Raw genomic sequence first — 22,538 nt, forward strand, 5'->3', positions numbered from 1 at the left:
TTGCCATGCCACGCGGGAGGAAGGCAAAAGATGAAACACTGAGGGTTAAAATCCCCATGGAAATGAAGCTTTAGGCTTGCATCTTACTCTGCACCAGTCAGGCTGTTCTCTCTTCATGGAATTAAAGCACAGGGCTCAATGACGAGGAGGGAGAATGCAATGGACATGGACACAAAGCGTTCTTCAAGCCCAGTAATTACAAACGTATTGCAAAATAAACCATTTGAAAATGTGAAAGAACCTGAGCTCCACCCGTGTTTTAAGCAATGCTCAGACCTGTGCGGTTTAATCTCTATCATTTGTTCAGAGCATAGACAGAAAACAAAAAGAACCTTTACACACAAAGATATTCAGCACCCCAGGTCTTTAGATTGGTATTGTTTCACTAAAACAAAGAGGAGTCACAAGACCAGACAAGGAGAGGCCACATCAGAAGGAAAGCTTGGAAAACCTTTAAGCAGCACACAGGACATGTCCCTGCTTGTGCCAGGAAACATTAAACAAGGCTCAGCACAGCAAAGTACTCCATGATAAATCCACCTAATCAAGTTTCTCAGGACACAGCATTCTTCTAGGAAATAATAATAATAATAATAATAATAATAATAATAATAAATCAGTATCTCCTAGCTCTTTGAGTGGGCACCTGTGGAAGAGGGAGCTATTAAATTGAAAATCCTCATTTCACTTGGGAACATCCCAACTCCCAACTAACAGAGGGGGTGTGTGTGTTTGTGTACAAAAATGTTTTAACCCTCCATCTTTCTCTTGGTGTTTTGACAGAAGTCTCAGAAGATTGATTTTGATTCTGCTGCATCCCTGAGGCTTAAAGTGAATCCTGTGAGGTCACTTTCTTCCGAGATCAAACAGAGTGGTTAAGCAAAAAGAAGTCAGACTCTGTTCAGGAAGGAGTAAGTTCTAATTCTTGGGGAAAAAAGACAAGGTCAGCTGTTCTGATCCTTGCTGCCAACACCATGCCAGGATCAGCTGGATTTTCTGTTCAGAGGTGGTAACTCCTGTAAAGCACTCGAGTTTTAGGGAATACAGCACAGTCCAGACCCAAGGCACACCCCAGTGTGGGATGTACTCTGCTAACACCTCACAGGGCACAGGTATTCATGGGGGCACCTCCAAACCCCTTGGAGAACACGAAAAATTCCAAGGAAAAATGGAGAGCACCACTGAAAGCATTGATGGGCCACATCAAAGCAGCCAGGACAGGCCAAAGCTGGGGTTTCTGACAGGAAAAACACAATGTGCCACACAAGTTGCTCCACTGGGTGATGGGGCAGCAGGTGGTGAGTGCAGGGCATGAGTCCCACAATGGGCAGGGGAACTGCTCACATGGAGGAGCTGCTCCCTCCTGCCTTGAGATACCTGGATTTTTCCAGCAGAAGCAAAAGAAGGAAATGGAGGAATTCATTAGGAGAGTGTTCCAGATTCCATTCCCACCACTGTTTTTTTTCCACGTAGATCTCTCTTTCTTCAGAGAATTAACCAGTGAAATATGAAAGGATAGGAAAGGATCTCTCTGGATTCAGCTCTGCTCTACAAAGCCTTTTGAACAGAGCTTGCTCCTGGCTCTTCCAAAGCATTTCTGCCCACAAGGCTCTGTGAATGTGTCCTACCCTGACCTTCTCAGCTTCCAAAAGAACCTGCTCAGGAAAGAAGGGAGCTCTCCCAGTGCTCCTGTCAGGGTCTGAGGCACAGGGCTGGCATCAGGAGCTCACCTGCCCCGAGTTCCTGCTCCAAGGTGCAGCAGAAACACAGCAGAGAGCAGATGAGAAGGGTTTGGAGGAGGTCCCCACAGTGTCACAGGGGTGCAGGAGGTGACACAGGTGACAGGGCTCAGCTGCAGGTTGGGACTGAGGTATCACCAGGTCACTGCTGTCCAACACACCCAGCTGGGTCCTCAGATGGATCATTGTCCCACCACAGATAGAGGAAACACGAGGTCTGGGCTCTGCTCTGAATTTTAAAATTCAGGAATAGCTGAACTCAGTTTGGCTTCCTCCAGATCTCACTGACTAATGCTGGCAATGCTGAGGCTCAGGCTTTACAGCCCCTGACTAACACTAACTCTACCCAAAGCAACAGGGGAAATCTGCTGATGCAATTTTGGATTCAGATGTGGCACTTTGTGCCTTCAAACACCTGCCAAACCAGCACTTGCAGTCATGCAGTCTGGGATGTGCAATATCCCAGAGAATGTTTAAGGTTCCAATCACTTTTTTTTTTTTTTTTTGGTTGTTTGATCTGGTTAAAGTTTTAATTATTTTTTAAACTTCATAGCTATAGGTTGCAATCAGCCTTCAACACAAGTTTGCATTCAAGGAAGAATTCATTTACTAATTCTTAACACCTAAAGACATCAGAAGAAATCCATTTCAATCATCTGGAGGAGAATTAATCACTTCTCCTGTTCACAGTCTCACGATACTCAGCCCTGTGAAGATTACTTTCCACATCTGTAGCTGCTGTTCCTCAAAGGATGATTTAGGATTATAAAGAGAACCACAGGTACTTCAGCACCAGACAAATGACTGAAGTGACAAACGCTGCCTCTGGTAGTTTCACTTTTTGGCCCACTGCTGCAACACCCCAGTGCAGATGGGAGTTTGGCCATTTCCCACTTCCAGCTCTCCCCTTGTGAATCCCTGCACGAGGTTCTTGTGAGAGCAGATGAGTTCACCAGTAGAACCAGAGCCAAACCCCTGACATCTCATTCCCCAAGAGAAAAGGAGAAGCCCAGCTCCTAATGGAGCACACAGACCCCAGGCAGGTGTGGCTGTGCCTCCCACTCCCGTGGGAATCCCACTGTGTTTGCCATTAGAGTCCACTCATTTTAGCAGCACTTTCCTGTCCATCAGCAAACAGAAATTTTTTTTCATCTTCTGGTTTTAGAGCTTGCTCAGATGTACAAATGAAAAGAAATCAATTACTGGTCATCACAGAAAGTCACAGCGATTTTTATTTTTTCTCTCATTTTCTCTTGCAAACCCCGACAAGCCTCCCAAACTCAGCAGAGCATTTCCTCAATACTGGTTTTTAACCAGCCTGGGAGAGCAGAACACGAGGCCACGAACCTGGAATTGCTCTTGCTCTCACAGGTTATCCTGTGCTTTCCCAGTGTGCTCGGAGGCGGCAGATGCTCCTGGCAGGATTGGGAGCCTGGGGCAGCCTGTCCCCTCTCCCTGCACAGGACTCTGTGGGGAGCACAGGACATCCACCCACCCGTGCTCATCCTGCTGCTGTTGGATTTTCAGCAGGTGCAAAGCTGTGAGTGGGTCAGGATTATTAAACCATCGCTGTCTGAGAGCTTCTTCCAAACAGAAACGCTGAGACTGAGGGAAGCTGGAGCAGGAGCACAGCTGGAAAGAGCCTTTCTGGAGCAGCTCATGATGTGGCTGATGAGAGGAGCTGCTCAGCACCTTCGTTGCCCTTTGCTGCTGCCCTCACCCAGAGCACGACTTCATCCACCATTCCTCCTCTGGTCTGAGACAACAATCTGCTTCCCTCCATCTGCCACAATTCATCCCTTTCTCCTGGCATGTTTTTTTTCCATAAAGTGCAGGTTGCAATGAGTATGTGGAAAAAACAATCCCAGCACAGGCTGCTGTCCTGTGTGTGCACACATCCTTCTCAAATCCTTCTAAAAAACAGCAGCAGGGGCAGACAAATTCATCCCCTATTTCAACCCATTCACTCCACGGCAGCTGAGGTAGCCAAGAAGGGTTGGTTTGATTGGAAGTATTAAAAGGAATATTTTTATTTCCCAGTGGTTTATCCTGTTGAAGAGTAACATTATTTTACAAGATGAAATTTTCTTTCCCATGTCGATCCAGAATTATGGCAACAGCTGAGATTAGAAAAGACTGTAGTTAAAAACTAATAAAGTCTGTCCTGTTCTTGTTTAATAAATCCAACCATTACTTTCATGAGGAACAGCATTTGAAATACAATCAAAAGGATACCCAAAGAGGCAATGAACAGTAAAAGTCATAATAATACAGACTCACATCAACTCCAGCTAATTGCTTGCTAATTAACAAGTTTATTAACCTGCCAGAAGAGCTTCTAGAATGAAGACCCTGACCCAGGCCAAAGTACAACTTTTTGGAAAGCAGAGAAAGCAGCAGGAAGCTTTTCATGGCAGCTGCCATTGTCCCAGCCCAGGTGTGAGTGCAGCTGTCTGTGGCTGTGACCACTTCAAGGCGATGAAGCACATGACACATTCCCAGGACAAATTCTGTCCCACATTTCCAAGGACAAATTCCTACTGTTCTTTACCCAAATCCACAGGGCAGTGTGATTTTGGCTTTTGAAGCAGCACTGAAAAACCTTCTCTTGTTTTCCTATTCATTTCACCCAACTGTATGTCCAGCAGCCTCAGGAAGAGGCTGTTGTGGCACACAGAAAATGTTATGGGTTTTTCAGTGTTGTTGTTATTAATTAATTTCCCGGCACACACTCTTTTGGATGGCAACCCCACAGCATTAAATGCTGCTATTGCTTTTATGGTTGCATGCATCAAAACCTTAGAAACCATCAAATCTGGAGGTCCCAGCAGAGACCACCACACACTGCAGGAGAACCACAACTCCTCCCTTCATTCCTTCATTCCCTGTGCACAAAATGGCTCTTTGGGCACAGCTTCCTGGACACCAAATCCCAGGGAGGCCACAGGACAGTTCCTGGCAGGTAAACACCAGTGGAATTACTCTGCATGGAGTTTGAGAGTCAAAAAACTCACCCACATCTCACCAACAGCACAGCCAGAGGTTGCAGATCTGCTCTGCTGGCATCTCCCTCCTCCCATCTCTGCCTCCCCTTCCATGCAATAGTCAGAACCTGGTGAAAAGCATTCTAGGATTCTGTTTCCTCCCCACAGAAATGAAAGATGTTTTCACCAGCTATGGGGATGCTCAATAAAACCTGCAGCTCCAAACCAGCAGCACACACAGTCCAGGGCTCAGACAACTGAGTTTTGTTCCAGCATTTACCAAATTTGGTTGTCATCAAAATGATTTAACAGCAGCATTTGTACACGGCGCAGCAGAAATGCAGACTGGGAGTTCTTGTTTGGAATAATGCTTCCCTTTGTGCAGCCCCAACTCAAGTGCCCACAGCTGGATTTTTCAATGGAATCATCAGGCACACTCTCACTGACCTCTCCTCCATCAAAGGGCCTGCAAATAATTATCATCTCCTGGGAGAATGGAGCCACGACAGGCCCAGCATACTAAACAAGGAACAGCCATTATTTTGTCCCATCCTAGAACACAACACTTATTAGCATCACAGAGAATTAGAAATAATTATTACAAACTTTTTTTTTTTTTTTTTTGCTTTCATGCAAATGCAACAGCAGCCTACACAAGCACGGAGGAGAGATCCTTCTGCATCCCTGCACAGTCTGCAGGCAGCCTCCAGTCCTGGCTCAGCTGGAACTAGGGTGAATTTAATTAAGACTATTAATATGTAATTAGAAAAGTTTACTTTTCAGTCTTACTAGAACCTCGTCCATGGTGCAGGGTGATGGAGAATAATTCACAGGACCTATTAGATGGACTTTTGTCAGCTGTGCTTACTGGCAGCTGTCAAAACCTCTAGAAAAGACCCCACACAGTCCAAACCCAGACATTAAGAGCAAGGAGACATGAGAGGAAAAAAAAATCTTTTACATTAAATCAGAAAGTAGATATATTCCTCACATCTTTTCTGTATGTCCCACAGCATTAAACCAGGTCCCAGAAATCCTCAAGAAATGACAATTCCCAGTGCAGAGCACAGCCACATTTGTGATCTCACAGAGCAATAACCGTGGCAAACCCAAAGCTCAGCACTGCCAGTTATACATATTGGATTTGCAGCTCTGATGAAAGAGGCAGAATAGCAAAGTACAAAGAATGAAATTACCCAGATACAGTGCTAGAGATTTACAGCAAGGCAAATCCTGTTACTTAAAACAATGCTCCAGTGACATATGTTCTATTCAGTGCAGCAGCTGAAAAAAAAAATGCTTTCACTAATCCAAGTAGTGTGACACTGTTGTTCAGCTTTTTTTAGAACAGCAACAAGCAGGCTTTCCACACTTCAAGACGAAAAAGATATTTTTGTCTTATCAAAGATACTTTCAATGGCAAAGATCTTTGGCATATATGTATTACAAGAACATTGACAGAGTTGTTATATGTAAGGTTTCATCTGAAAACTTACTCAAGCATTGTAGAACTGGTGTTTAACAGTTTAACAGACATTTTCAGTATTGAGAACGCATTAGTTTTAGGGAACATGAGGATTTTCATTTTTTGTTCATGTGTTCTTAAGAATAAGCTCTTAAAGAAAACCAATCCCAGCTTACATTTTCCTCTTCTAACAATCATCATCAACTCTCTTACACAGGAGTTAAAACACAGAATTATAGTAGGAGGCAGAATCCACATCTTGTTTTTTCTGCAGCAGCGTGCTGAGGTGGGTACAAGATACCAAAGGTGCAAACAGCAAAACAGGAAAACCCTGCACACGATGGGTCTATAAATAAGACTGCAACCTCACTGCTAAAGACAGCAACATCCAGGGATTAAATACCCCTTCCCCTCACATGATAATCGTATGAAATCCATTCCCTGCTGAGAGTCACAGAATCCCCAGATCCCAGGACCCAAATTAAAATGGAGTCCAACACGACCAGAACTGTTCTCCCATGGATAAACACACAGCAGGATGTGTCAAGCTGATCCATTCACACCTGGAAGGCTGCAACCTGTTCTCCAAGTTTACTTTTCTGATTTCAACTTCCCACAAAAGGAAGTTATTTATTTTCAAAAGGCTTTTTATTTTAATTTTAAAACATTTCAACTTAACCATTCACCCCTTCAGCACAAGACAAAAATCTAAAGAAAACTTTAAGACAGATCCTAATATTCTTTTGTTGTTCTGCTTGAGGAGTCTGGTTTTGAATGGTTTTATTTACTCTGCCTGTGTATGGATGGTTCTGCTGAACATGGAGCAGATTTACTCAAATCAGGGCACTCAGAGGCACAGCTAAAATACCTGGGAAAGGCTGGGGATGACAATTACATGTGTTCCATGCAGGAGCCTCTGGAAACCCTAGATTTAACCCTAAAGGGAGCAGATGGTTAACCAGGGTTCAGAGCTGTAAACAGAGGTAACAGCCATTCCAAGCCCCTGGACTGGGAGTGAAGACAAATCCAAGGGCCCATCACTGCCTGATCCCAGTTTGAAGCAAACCCCCTGTGTGTTCCATCCATCCATCCATCCATCCATCCATCCATCCATCCATCCATCCATCCATCCATCCATCCACCCATCCCTGGTTTGTGCCCCTTTTGGAGCAAACCCCCTGAGTGTTCCATCCATCCATTCCTGGTTTGTGCCCTTTCTGGAGAAAACCACCTGTGTGTCCCATCCATCCATTCCTGCCTGGTTTGTGCCCTTTTTGGAGCAAACCCCCTGAGTGTTCCCATCCATTCATCGCTGCCTCGTTTGGTCCCAGTTGGGAGCATCCATCCATCCATTCCTGCCTGGTTTATGCTCACTTTGGAGCAAACCCCCTGTGTGTTTCCATCCATTCCTGCCTGGTTTGTGCCCTTTTTGGAGAAAACCACCTGTGTGTCCCATCCATCCCAACACCTGCATCATCCTCCAGAGTGGCCAAACCCTGAGTCCCAAGCCACGGGCTCAGCTCCCACCAGGGGCTCCTCAGCCCCACAGGAGAATCAGCTCCTGTGTCTGACCTCAACCCTGCAGAAACTGCTCCAAGGAATAACAATCAGTGCATGCACCTTTCTGGTTCTGATCAGCATAAATGTAACAACAAAACCACAGCGACGTTTTCCCCCCTCGGTACGACACTGCTCAAGGCTGCACTGCACGTCCTGCTGTTGGTATTTCTGCACTGGAGAGACAGATTGCACTTTAAAATGACAAAGCATTGGAACAAAATGGAAGAGAAATCCTTGACTCATCACAGACAGAATTCCTAGCACCCTGCATTGCTGCTTGAGTGCAAAGTGAAAGAGTTTTCTCCTTTTTTTTCCCCCTGCTAAGCATAGACTACTCACTGGATTACACTGTATTTTTAAATACCCACATGCACAATCATCATCATCATCACCATCATCTAAACATGTTTAATATCCAGAGCATTTATCTGCCAAAAAAAGGTAACACCCTAAAAATGGTTCGTGGAAAGACACCTACCCAACAATAAACTGATCACTACTCCCACTTCTGGAATCCTCAACACAGAAATCAGAGACGTGACGACAGATGAAGAAGGAAAAGGTACTCACAAATAACACCTTCTGCAAGCCATCCTTCAGTGGGGGGTGGCCTTGGTATTTCTTTTTTCTCTCACGCAATCTGAGGTAGAAAAGCTCTTTCTCAAAGAATAAAAAGGAATGTAAAAAAAAAAAATCACATTCACAGCTTTTGCACGCTCATTCAGGCTCAGCCACGGCGGAACATCACGGATAAGTAAGCTGGTGATGTAACCGGCATCAAACACTGCATCAGATAAACCCAAAGGCTCTACGGGGTTATATTTTGCAAAGCCAAAAGGTTTTTCCCAGAGAGGAGGTTTAGCAAGCACAAACCAGCCACGCTGTCCTCACATTCCTGGTGGGCTCGCTTGCTGCTTCCAGAAAAAGTCCCAAAGCTGTATTTATTATTGAACTTCATCACCAAGAAGAAACAATATGCTTTCTCATTTGATATTTAGATGGAAATATCAAAGCACCAAATGTTGCATTTTCGAATGCACCATCTCTGCCTGCTCACTGTAGTACAGTCCAAACCAAGAAAAGGCCATTGGTCCTTTTATCTCCATGGAAACAGCAGCATCTGTGAAGACGAAACGTATTCCCTCCTCACTGCAAAGTCAATTTATAGTCACACACTATGACATAAACTGATAAGACAGCAAAGCTAATCAGCAACTAGGAGAAACAGCAACCTAAACACCAGATTAAGCTCTTGCTCAGGAGAATATTCCTCTGTACACAGCAGCTCTGCTGTGAAAATTGCAGAATTAAGAAGCAAATCAAGCTGTTCCTGTGAGCTGCTGCAGGTTGGGGATTTGTGAACTTCCCAGTTTGGCTAACGAGGAGAGTGGCTGAATATTTGATTCAATTAGCTTCTGGCTTGAATCTCCAGTTATACCCTACTACATGGGAAGAGATTTAAACAAAGTTGCTCTTTGGAAAAAAACCAAAAAACTGAAGAATTATTGCTCCAGTGTTACCTTTTCCTTGCAGAAGAGCTGTCATGTTTAATAGCAACAGCAGAGTGAGAAGTTTCACAACTCTCCAGGCGTCTGCCTCCCCATCTCCCCCCTTTTTAGCACCACCAGTGGTGCAAACACTTCAGCACCGTCCTGCCTGTGCTCCACGAGCCTCCTCTCCAGGGAAATGATCATTTCTACAGGCCTGATGAGTCACCTCCACTTGATTTTATTGGGTGGTACTTTGAAAAATAGAAAACCAAACGAAAAACCAAACCAACAGACCCCACAGAGCTCAAAAATGTGCTTTTTCCCTCCCCTCCCCTGCACCCTGCCCAGCCCCGATGCTCAGCACTCAGCCCTGACGTTCCCAAGCCAAGCTTCCTCCCTTTCCTTCATGAATCAATATAATGACCATCTGCTCAAGTTATTAAGTTAAACATACACCAGCACACACTGATGAGGGCAGCTCGTTTGCCATCACTTTGGTCAAGTGATCAGCTCCATGGCCACTTGTCCCATTTCCCAAACCCTGCTGATGCACCCACGCAGCTCCTGGGGCTCAAGGGGAGCTGGAACTGCCAAAGATGCTGCAAAACTTAAAAAAACCAAAAAAACCAAACAAAAAAACCCAGGGGAGGCAGGAGATCTTTGGTCCAAACTGATTTGCAAATGAATTAAGGATGAACTAATTGCAGCCTCACTGAAGGAGCCAACAAGGAAGATGGAGAGGAACTATTTTTAATGGCCCTGGAGTGACAGGACAAAGGGGAATGGCTTCAGACTCACAGAGTGTAGGGTTAGATGGGATATTGGGCAGGAATTGTTCCCTGGCAGGGTGGGCAGGCCCTGGCACAGGGTGCCCAGAGCAGCTGTGGCTGCCTCTGGATCCTTGGAAGTGCCCAAGGCCAGGATGGACACTGGGGCTTGGAGCAGCCTGGGACAGTGGGAGGTGTCCCTGCCATGGCAGGGGGTGAAGCAAAGTGATTTTTAAAGTCCCTTCCAACCCAAACCACTCCCTGAATCCATGATTCCATCTAGCAGAGGTGCACTTTACAAAAGCAAATTTGGTGATAATTTGTAGAATTGTCAGAGCAGCCACAGCCCTCAAGTTGCATCAGCATCTGCTGGTGCTGTGGAATGCAACAAGAAAGCAGAAGGGAAGCAAAGGCCCCCAAATGCCCCATTCCCCCACGTAGCTGCCGTGTAGGGCTTGGATCCAGCATCACCAGGTGCTCCAGCAGGATTCACCACACCAAAACTACAACTAAATAAACATCCAGGTGCTGTGGTGCTGCCCCAGCCAGCAGAGCGAGCTCCAGGGAATCCAGCCTGGAATCCATCCCCACGTCTCTTGTCCCCAGACATTCCCTGGGAGCTTGAGCCTGTAATTCCACATAGGCTCATGGCATGGGTCAGGCTCCTGAGAAAATGTGCCCATGTCACATTGGAGGCCTGGATTGGAGCATCCACACCTTAAACACGGATGTGCTACCCTGACATGATCACTGGTATCTCTCAGCTTTGAAAGAGGAATTCTCTTTTGCACAAATGAAGATAATTCAGAGAAATACAGATTTAAATGAGTGGGGTTATTTTTTTCTGCTGCACAGCCTAAAGGAAGCCTTTGCCTTCCAGGGAAGCTTTATAATGATTCAAATACTGCCTCATTTTTATAATGATTCAAATATTGCTTCCTTTTTACCAAATACAGAGCACTGGCAAAGTACAATTTCAAGAGGTGCTTGTGTGTCCTGAACTTGCACGTCACAGCCACCAGCACCTCACAGCAATGATAAGTGCCTGCTAAGGAAACAACACCATTCCGTAAAGAATCCCATAAAACAGCTTTCCAAGCTCTTGCAAGGTCAAGGAGCTCAATCACCAGCAGCATATGAGGAGGAGAATATAGACAGGCTTGGCAGCTTGGTGCATTCCTCTGGTTTAATTCCAGTTTCTGCAGATGTCTGACAGTGCACAGGCCCAATGAGAAGTGAGGAATGGCTCACCCAGGCATTGAGAAAGGTGCTCCCTGGATGATAATCAATCCAGATCACGGAGGACAGGATAATGGGAAGACTTTCAGTGCATGGCATTGGAGCTGGTGTTTGGGACAAGCTTTCAATTCAGTTCTAGTTTTTGATGTGTCTGGATAAAATAACCGAGGAAACAACTATCTGGCTCTCAACTCACCTAAGCTCCACAGTTTAATTCAAGATAACGCACTCATTTGCATAAATTGTGTTCCACACTGGCTTAGCCAACCCTTCAGTTCAGCCTCCCTCAGCTCCCCCCTGGAACAATGGGAGCTGGGCTGATGAGTAAGGGTGGGATAAAGTCTTAGCAGAATGAACTCCAGTGTTTCACAATTGATTGAATACTACAAAGTGAGGAGTTAGTAACTGTACAGGCTGTTTAGCCTTAGCTTTTAACTTTAAAAAAGGCTTTTCTTCATCAGAAAAATGCAGTAAGTAGGGCAGAGCTGGGGCCCAGTCCTCCCCAGCACTACAAAGTCAGCTCAGCAAGGCTCTTGTACAGTCACTTGATGTCACTGTGTGAAAAGAACTGGACATAAAATGCCCAAGTCATTATCCCAACCACTGCACAACCCAGAAGCGTTAAAGACAAGGACTCTGATCCCTGGGAAGGACTCCACGGGCCTCAGCACAGACAGGCTGTCACAATAAGTGTCTGAAAGAAATGCCCAGTGGTACTGAGTGCTCTGAGCACTGATATCCTGCCAGCATCAGTGCCCTGCACAGCCACAGGACTGGCTGTCCCCAAAACCCACTTTTCTCTGCTGACACTCCTGTTCTGCCCGTGCTGTGAGCAATAAACAGATCACCTGAGCAATATCCAACACAGCACATCATTTGTTTTGAATTTATCTTCAAGGTTTTGAGACACACTGGCAAGCAAAGCCATTTGTTAGCAGTTATTGCATTTTCATGAAACGTTTTCATGTAACACTTTCAAGAAACATTTTCATGTTTATTATGCTATTGATTCATTCTAGCAAACCAGAGCAAAGGCAGTTGGTGGCTGAAGTTCTGGATGAGGCCACAGGGGACAAAGGACACATCCCTGCCCCTGCCCAGGAGGTCTCACACCATCTCCTCAAGCACAAGAGGGATGCTCAGCTCCTCCTCCCTACTCCTGCCTCACTCATCCCGAAATAAGCCTTGACCCTGCCTGGTCCTGACACGGCCCCCAGACTTTGTTATTTTGAGTTTAGGAAGCTGAAGTGGCTGGATGAGCCTTCCCCTCACAAATGGACACACACACAGGACACAAAGCTGATCACCACGATGTCCACACAAGCAGCTGGGGAGACCATTTTTACAGGAAAAACTTCCCTTGCAGGCTAAAAACTCCCATGTATTTGCTCTCCCAGCAGAGACTGAGCTATGTGATGGCCTGGGGAAAGCTGTCCCTGCCCAGGGGTGGGACTGGCTGGCCTTTAATGTCCCTTCCAGCCCAAACCATTCCACATCTGACATCCTGTGCGGGCTCCATCAGCTCCTGAGGAGCAAGGCTGCCACATGGACCCGAATCACATCATCTCCTCATCCAGGCTGGTCCCAGCCCCCTGAGCCCCAATTATGTAATTATACACTGATTATTTCTCTGGGCACCGGTCCTTTTAATGCACAAAGCATGTCTCAGAGTCAGAGTGAGAGCCCCAGTGGCAGCAGCGGAGATGCTGATGTTTGGGATGAGATGGGAAGGATCCACTCCGTGCTCCCTTCCCTTGCAGGCATGAGTGCCCCTCCGTGCAACATTCACTGCCTATTACTGCACTGATAAAATATTGAAGCTCAAAGCAAAAACAGTTGTAGAAGAACTGCCAAAAATGTCTCAGGCCAGAGCACAGTAGTTTCATCACATTTTGAAATATTTCTCATGAGCGTTTGTAGTTCTTCTGAAGCCTCTGAATATTTTTTTTTTCCTACTGTTTATTTTAGCAAGATGCCCCAAAGCTTCCACTGGAAGCTGCTTCTAATTTTCAGCTTGGTTGTTGATGATGAGCTGATACACATTTGCTTGTGTTGAATTTCTTCTGCAGGAATTTTATCCCTGTATGTTCTGAGCTTTATATAGATGCTAAATGCATATATCTTATATCTTTATATCTTACATCTATATTTTATATCTTACATGCTTTCCATTTACCCTTAGTATAGTTGGAAGTAGTTGTTAAATTTACTTCTTGACCAAAATGAGGCCTCAGCTAAACATCATTTCAGTAGCTGCTGAATTAATTTTACTGTTTCTCATCACACACACACACACAAATCCCTTGCAAGTATTAAACAATGCTGGCAGCAGATATAGTTGTGGAAAAAATCTGTGTGTTATCACTCACAATAAATCCTTTCTCAACTTGTACCCTGACATTACTATTAAAATATCCTTTGTTTTCTGCTAAACAGCTTGAGCTCCGAGTAACAAACTGCTTCCTCTTAAGCTACACTCTGTTAAAACAAGGCCCTGAACAAGTATTTACACCTCCTCCCACCATGCACAGCAACTGCTTTTAAAAGGAAGCCCTGAAAAAAATCAAAATCTTTCCCACCCAAATTCGAATCATTTTGCAGCCTTCAGTCAGCCCTAACACAAACTTCCACTGAAAATGCTGGAAGGCTTTGTTTTAAATTGATCACCTTAAAATATTTCTCTGGTAAGACTTCATGTGACAGCTCTGGAGAGCCCTTTTGGCACCTCTGGTTTGTGCAGTTTTGCCCTGTTCCTGGTCATCCAAGCTCCTCAAGCTCCTTTGTGACTCTGGAGAAAGGATCACCTCTTAAAGAACTTGGTACATTTTAAGGTAAAATATTAAAATATGAAATATAATATAAAATATTGTATTGTATTAAATAAAATAAAACCAATAATACACAAAATAATAAATTGGTAGGTGGAATATAATATATTGTATTTTAAATGTTGTAAAAAATATAATATATTAAATATTAAAGTATTAAACCCTCAAGTTCTCAAGGCCCTTAGTACACTCCTGACCCTTCACTAGGTAATACCTTAAACTATCCAAAACTTAAAGGCATCCCAGAGATTGGTTTTGTCCAAGATATTTGGTTCCCTGGCGATGGCAGGAGGTGGAACACGATGGCCTTTGAGGTCCTTTCCAACCCAAACCAGTCTGGCATTCCATGAAAACGCCAAAATGCTGAAGAAAACCTATAAAATTTACAGCTTGTGCACGACTGAGCAACAAAATGTTGAGGACAAATCCAGGAGTGGGCTGTTTCAGACGCAGGCAGTGGCAGCAGCAGTGGCAATCCCTGGAGCACAGCCTGGCCAAGGAGGCAGGACAGGGTTTGGGGCTGCTGTAAAACCCTGCAATGGGCACTGAGGAAGCAATCCTGCTTCTGCAAACCTGGGCAAGGTTTTAAATTGCTTGGCTTCATTCGAGATATATTTCTTCCCCTGTTCATCACAGAGATATTTGTTAAGATTCATTCCTTCAACGCTTTGAAAAACGGAGCTGAAAATGCCAAATCCAGGATGGCTCCTCCTGCACGGAGCTGTGAGGTGATGCAGGTACAGCCCCCAAAAAAGGGCCAGCAGCAGAAGAAATCCCGATGGGCAGGATGTAATTAACACCTGCTCATCCTCTGGTCTCTGAGGGAAGCCGTGCCAGCCACCAGAAGAGCTTTTAACAAACATGAGCAAATTAATGGGCAGTGTCATCATTAATCACTGCAGAAGAGGTAAGAGAAGAAGTCCCCAGGCCGGGACACCACGTGTCACTGACACTGCAGATGTTTTCATCCTTTAATGTGTTTTTCTGACCTAACCCAGAATTACAAAGTCATTTACCCAACAATTAGCTAAGCCAGCACAGCAGTCCACTGGGCTGAAAATGGATAAAAGAAGTTCAGAAGTGTTTCCTACATCCTTGGTGCATATTAATCATGTATTTTATTCCTAGCTTTAAACTCTGCCTGCAGCTGCTGTTCAATGGGTCTTACATAACACCCCAACATTAAATTTATTTGTTTCATCTTTTCTACATAAAAATAAGCTGAGATTTTATGATTATTCCTTTGCATTTATTTTCTGTGAAGGCGTTTTAACTATTTTGTCCTTAATTGTTGCAATAAAACCCCAGCTTTAGCATTTTAGATGAAGCAAAAATCACAACTTAACAATCATTAAATTATTTGGGCAACCAGGCTCATGGCAGATTCCACAAAAAGAGGCTGAAACTCCATTTTAGTAACAAGACTAGCCGGAATATTTGTGCCAGAATTATTAGCTAGATGTTCAGCAGATCAATTTTATTAATTAAACAGGCAAGACTGAAGACAACTGGTGTCAATAAATCCGTCAATATGTTAATGCAGACACCCATGCCACCTCTCTCCACAGGGTAAATATAAACCAAACCCCAGCTGGATGTTCCGTGGATGCAGTGCTGACTGAAGCAGGAAGTTTTCGTGGAATTTCAATTCCCTACAAGCTCAGGTATAAAGCAAGATAAAGAAATAACGAAAAGATAAAGAGCTGAAGAAATCCCAGCTGAAGTCTCAGGTCACCTGGTTCCCATGGCCCAAGGGTCACCTCCAAGTCATGCATTTGCTGTATTTGTTTTTAACATGCATTTTAAACCTAGAGGAAGGTCAAGCAAAAGGATTTTCTGAAATGTTCAGCAGCTCCTAAAAGATGGAGCGACACCAGTACGGTCCTGTTTGCTGATGCGGGGTCATCAAGTGAGGAATTTCAAATAAGAACAATTCAGTGGAGTAATCCCGGGATCACAGGATGGTTTGGGTTGGAAGGCACCTCAAAGCCCACCCAGTTCTGTGGGCAGTGGCACTTTCCAGTGTCCCAGGTGGCTCCAGCCTGGCCTTGGACACTTCCAGGGCTCCTCTGGGCAATGAGGAATGAATTTCAGTCCTGGAGGGATGCAGAGGAGAACAGCTCATGGCAAGGCTGCACTCGGAGTTGTAACTTAGAGAAGGAGAGCAGTGGGATATCCAAAGGGGATTCTCGGGAGAAAAAGCCAATCAATACATGACACACACACAGAACCTGTGAGACGGGCAGGAAAACGTCTGCAGCAGCTGCACATGGAAAAGCAGCTGGAATATTCTCATCTGTTACCTGCAGAAGAAGCAGGGGGCAGACTCCTCACAGATGAATCTGCAGAATAATGGCAGATTTAAGATTTAAGACAGGAACTTTCTGACAGTTCTGAGACAATGGAAGTTTTAAAAACCCCACTTGTACGGCCTAAAATGCTCAAAAGCACCAATATTCAAAGTACTCCCTCAGTCCCTGCATCCTCCTGCAGCCAGAGTGATTTGAGATGAGTCAGCTGAACACCAGAATCCAAACAACATGTGCCTCAGCACATGCTGCTCAGGGCTGCAACAACAAACCCACAGCACTGTGCTTGGAGACATCCATCCCAACACCTTCCCCTGAGAGCCCAGCCCACATCCCACAGCACCCAGAGGCCAGGCTGCCTCCCCTGCCAGCTCTGCTGGGTGACACAGAGCCACACACTGACCTCAGCCTGTCCTTCCCAGCCACTGGGGACACCACAGCCTGTGCTTAACACAGCTCAGATCCCAAGGCACCGGAGCCCCAAAGTTTCTTTCCACCAGCATTTCTCCACTACACACTAATACATTTTTTTAAAATTATTTAAAATCACTAACATGCCTTAGTCTCCAAATTATACAGAACTGTGGGCAGAGTGGGCCTGATATTTCTGGGTCTGAGAGATTTTAGCAGAAAAATCGGCCCACAGGCAGTGGTAACTGTTGGGAGTATTTAGGATTTTCCCACTCTGGTAGAGGATTCCCTTTGCCAACCCTCTTGCTCTTCCCCAAATTTTGTTCATTTTTATAATGCAAGTTATGATTGGGATAATAAAGTCTTCATGCAAACCACAACACTGCCTGAAACACAATCGATTTTTTTCCACCAAAACTTTTCAGTTGAATAAAAATTTTAGTATAAGTTTACTAAGTTTAGTTCTAAACCAAGAATGTAGATGTCAGTGCTGGTTCTCTGGAGCTTCTACTACAGAATTAGAGGGCAGGAAGAGACCTCCAAGATCAAGTCCAACCTTTGATGAAAAATCCCCACGCCCACTAAGCCTCATCTCCCAGTGCAATATCTGCTCCTTTCTTGGGCTCTTCCAGGGATGAGGATCCCACCTGTGCCAATGTTCAACTCCTCTCTCCGTGAGGAAATGTGTCCTGATATCCAGCCTTGTAGTCACGCACCCCCACACCCCATCAGGTGTTTCTAGATAAGGAAAAACGTTCTGGTTTACCTTTGAATGTGTAAGGAAGTTAAATTAGAATTTTCCATAACCTTCTCATTGGAATTGGCCCAGAGCCAGCACAGGGCTGCCTGTGGAAATGGCTTTGGAAATGCACCTCAAAGGCTGGTACCAGTTTCATTGGGCAAGGTGCCAAAGAGCCCATGAGACCATCAGGTACTAAAAAGACTGCAGAGGAGCTCAATTGCCTTTTTTTTTTCCAAACCAGTGTAAGAGTGTTCTCTGCACTGTGTTCCACTTACATTTCTTTGTTCTATGATGTTTGTTATTTTGTCATTATTAAAACTTTTGTTTTACATGCCCGAAGAAGTTGTCTGCCCAAAGCATGCCCAAAGAAGTTGTCTGGCAATTATTAAGTTGCAGGCCAAACCCTTAGACTTGATAAATCTTCATGGAGCTTTATTCCACTCTGGCCACATGCAAGATTTTATCACAGCCTGAACTCCCACTGGCACCATATGAGGTTGTTTCCTCCTGTCCCTGTTCCCTGGGAGCAGAGCTCGACCCCCCTGGCTGTCCCCTCCTGTCAGGGACTTGTCCAGAGCCACAAGGTCCTCCCTGAGCCTCCTCTTCTCCAGGCTAAACAACCCCAACGTGCCCAGGCAGGTTATTCTGGTGAATTAAGACGCAATAAAAATATAAAATAAAATAAAATAAAATAAAATAAAATAAAATAAAATAAAATAAAATAAAATAAAATAAAATAAAATAAAATGAAATAAATCAACTCTCCATCCTCTCGAGGCCCTCCTGCAGCATCCTCCAAACCCAGCCCGGGCGCACGTGGAGCTCAGGCTGTGGCAGGCAGCAGCACTCCTCTCCGCACACTGCAGCCTCTGTGGCTCACAGAGGAGCACAGAACACGCTCTTGCAGACACAAAAGCCCCTCGAGTGGCCTTTGGCAGCTCTGTCTGCTGGGCAGCAGCTGCTGCTGGAGCACGGCCAGCCCCTCAGCCCAGAGCCTGCTGCTGCCAGCCACGCTGGGCACCGCTGACCTTGGGAATGCAGGGATTTCTGCTTGGGCCCTGCCACAACAATCCTAAAAACCTCCACACCTGAGGGGTTTTAAATAAACCATCCATTGCATCTCTTTTGTATCCACAGTGGCACGGCCCTCTTTGGTTATAAATGTGAAAAGCATATTTAAGGGATTGAAATGACCTTTCGGACCAACACAAGCAATTAGGAGAGCTCCTGGCAAACCTCTGCTGTTAAACCCCCAGAAATGGGGCAGCTGCAGCAGATTTCCAGTTCCAAACTGAAATTTGAGGTATTGAGCAGTTCAACCAAGGGCAGCATCTGGAAAAGTTTGCCGGTACAGAGTCAAGCCGTGGAACTTTTTGTTATTATTCTTTTGTATGTAGAAATGGCTTGAAACGATGCCAGAAATTCTGCTACTAAGCCAGAATAATTAATACAGGAGCAATCCTGTGTGTTTATCCCATTTCAATTCTCCTCCACAGACAGCAGCTCCCAACAGCACATACTACAAGAAATGATTTTGGGAATTAAATATAAAGTGCATACCAAATTCTGAGTTTAGTGTACACATCAGAACTTTTTTGAGGGCATAATTGGAATATATTACTGTGATGTTTATTCTACTTGTCAGGAAATTCAAAATAAAACCACTTTCAATGCAACTCTTATACAGAGTGCACAATTCTATAGGAGTAGAAACCACGGAAATATTATAATGAATTCTAACCATAAGCTTCTTGAACATTAGTTTGTCTAAAGCAATTACTCTCTTTCCCATGCAAATACCTGAAAATGGAACAGCAGGTTATGAAACAATTTCTTGTAGATTTGTGTTGTGGATCACCAGAGAACACCCTTAGCAGGAACAACATCACAGGGACACCCTTCAGCTTGAAAATCCATGCACAAAATATCAGAACAGTGCTCCACCATCTATTATTATTAAAACAACCAACCAGAAAAAAAAAAAAAAAACCACCCAGAAGAAAACAAAAGAAAACGAAAGAAATGAAATTAAAAACTGAACAAAATCTCACCAAAAGTCCTAGCAAGAACTTCAAATTTTTTAAAAAAACCAGTAAAAATACAAAGTTCTTGACCTTCTGTTTCTCAGAACAAAAGTCTGGATAAAACAGCAGTTCCAGAGGGGATCTCAGCCAGTTTTGTCCAGCAAACCTCACCTCTCACAGACCCCCACAGGGAATGGGACAGAAAGGGAGGAACTTGGGGCTGTTTGGCCGGGAGGCAGCAGCAGCTCAGGGGTAGCTGAGAGGAGGTGACTGAGGCTGGGCACTGGGACAGGGAATTCCTGACTAAAAAGTCCTTTTTTCCCCTGTGAGCATGACAAAGCACTTGAACAGAGCCCCAGGGCAGTCCTGACACCTTCAGCTGTGGGGGTGTTCAGGATCCCACAGGACAGCCCTGAGCAAGGTGCTCCAGTTCCAGGTCTGACTGTGAGCACCAGGCTGATGCTGCCCAAGGTCACTCACACTGAACAGTTCTTTAATCATATTCTGACACTTCCCAAGAACTTACAGTTCACTGAGTCCTCAACTTGTAAGGGAGCACCTTATCAGTTACTAAGCCTGGATGTATTTTTTTATCCAGGACTGTCTCAGAAATCTGAATGGCCTCAGTATCCCCCTCATGAGACAGAGCATTGCAAAGTTCCACACTGCTTTACAAGAAAAAAAAAATCTGTTTTCTTAAGCAGCTCAATAGCTGTGATTCCAGGAGGAGTTGAATTACTGCTCCTCATTGTCTCCCTAAAATACTCAACTCTTTTGAGAGTCTTGTCCCACACAGTTGCCTTTTGCAAAAACAACACCACCACAACCAAAAAACCAACCAACAAAACCTCACCCAACAAAATTGTTTTTCATGGCAGGTTCAAGGTTTCCCCTCCTCACAGGAGGAGGATGATTGAAGGCCCGTTAATAAAAATGCTGAAAGAAACTTTACCAAGCAGAGTTTTGGGATGTAACTTGCAGACACCAATGCCTTTGGGGTTCTCCCCTGGGCATGGGGAGCAGGGCAATGTGCCACTGTCACCACTCAGGGGGGACACAGATGGCACTGGAGGCAGCACCAAAGCTGCAGCAGGGAAATCTGTTCTGTCTGCAGAGCTGGGAGATTTCAGCTGAACTTGAGAAAATCATCCCTATTAATCCCAGCTCCACCAGCCAGAGTAGGGCAGGGGGTTTGTTTCTTTTTAAAAACGTATTTAAAGATATTTCAAAGAATAGTTCTGTAGATGGGAGAAAAGTTAATTGGCTTCCAATTTACTAAATAATAAACTAGACAGTTCTTGTAATGCTTGCTCCAGAAAAATACTTATTTTAGTATTAAAAAAGCCTTAAAAATAATCAAAATAAAAATCTAGAACTAGCTGTAAATATATCAGCAGGATATAGCAGTAGTTTTCTGACAATGCTAATACAATTATAATGGACTCTCCAGCTGGTTCCTAGACATGTGACCCCTCAGCCTCATCAAAAAGCTGTTTCTTAGTCATAGTTTTCCTTTATGCTTAAAAACTAATGAAGAAAACAAAAAAGAAATTAATTCCTCCTATTAAGGTTCTATTCCAGAAAACAAAGTGGAGCTGTGGCCCTTTAGGCTGCAGGCTTTGTGAGAACAGCACATCCCTCTGCCTTTGGAGGGGCCCAAACTGAGAGCTGACACACTTAGGATGGGAATGTTCCACTCAGAGGACTTTTAATGTCTGCAAGACAGTCTAAATCCCTTTCTGTGCTGAGGAAGATTACAAAGATACATGTGGATTGCTTATATAGGACAAAATCAGCATTTCCTGAGGCTGCTGGGAGAAATCCACAGGCAGAACAAAGGCGGCAGCTCCCGAGGCAGCTCAGCAAGCTGAGAAATCCTACAAAAAACCCCATTTAGTGCCACAGCAGAGAGGGAGAGGGATGAAGGTCATGCCTTGAGAGGGATGGCAAAGAAGGAGAGGTGAGGTTTTCCTTTTAAATCAGCACTGCATGTCCTTCCTCAGAGGGGGCTGCACGAACTGGGACACAAAATCCCAAGTAAACACGGAAAGAAAGTTTCATCAGCTAAGGCTAATGGGGCCAGCTTAGGCACAATAAATGCTTAACATCTGAAAAGCTCCTCAGCCCAGTTTGGAGTTTAAAAGGCATGGGTAACAAGAGCATTTTTATTTTTTAAGCAAATAGCTGAATATCTAAACCTACAGATTCACACCCAAACTGTTGCAGACAGCAGTTTCCCTGAGGGTTTAGTGCAGAGTCCAAAGCCTCACTGCTCAAACCCTGTCTTGGTGTAAGTATTTTGGGTTAATGGTTGGACTGGATCCTAGAGGTGTTTTCCAACCTTAATGATACTGCGATTTCCTCAGTGATCTGTCACGAGATCTTTTCTATCTTTCATGGGAAAAATCTTGCTGGGGTTGGGACTAAATTTACAAGCAATCATCCATCCTCCCTAAGCCACAGCAGGTTTTCCTCTGTGAGACCCAGAGGGGAGCTGAATGCTGTCTGAAGCACAGCCATCCAGCCTGGGAGCAGGCACAACCTGCTCAGTTTGGGGGAGAAAGGCAAAAGGAGAAATAAAGGCCACCAAAGCTGAGGCAGCTACTGAACGTTCTGCCTGCTTGAGTTTGGGCAAGGATGGTTTTGGCAAAGGGGGAAGTTAAATGCCAAGAGTGAGTCATCCCTGGTAAACAGAACTCAACAGGCTTGCCAGCAGCTCTGAGCTGATCTCTGCTTTCTCAGTGTCTGGTGAACACTTCACTACCAGTCTGGGGAGCTTCTCCAGAAGGAATAATTAGAGGCATGGATGTAAGGGAGGCTTCAAAAATAAAAATAGAAACGGCGCTAAGTTATTAATGTAGGCGGTTCAGATTTTAGTCTTTAATTTAAACTGAAGGTTAGTGGATGTGAAATAATAAGTCTTGGAACTCCCTACAGTGCTGTTGTTATTCCATGACAATAAAGCGGGAAAAACAGAGGG

The 22,538-nt window shown here is 44.7% G+C and overlaps 1 protein-coding gene across 2 annotated transcripts in view; it reads right to left on the bottom strand.

Annotated features, from left to right (window-relative positions):
• The window catches only part of IQSEC1 (IQ motif and Sec7 domain ArfGEF 1), a 272,859-nt gene that overhangs the window by 154,367 nt on the left and 95,954 nt on the right, over positions 1-22,538 (bottom strand). The gene's annotated exons all lie outside the window — the stretch shown is intronic.

This window comes from Sylvia atricapilla, chromosome 11 (genome assembly GCF_009819655.1).
Source record: "Sylvia atricapilla isolate bSylAtr1 chromosome 11, bSylAtr1.pri, whole genome shotgun sequence".
NCBI lineage: Eukaryota > Metazoa > Chordata > Aves > Passeriformes > Sylviidae > Sylvia > Sylvia atricapilla.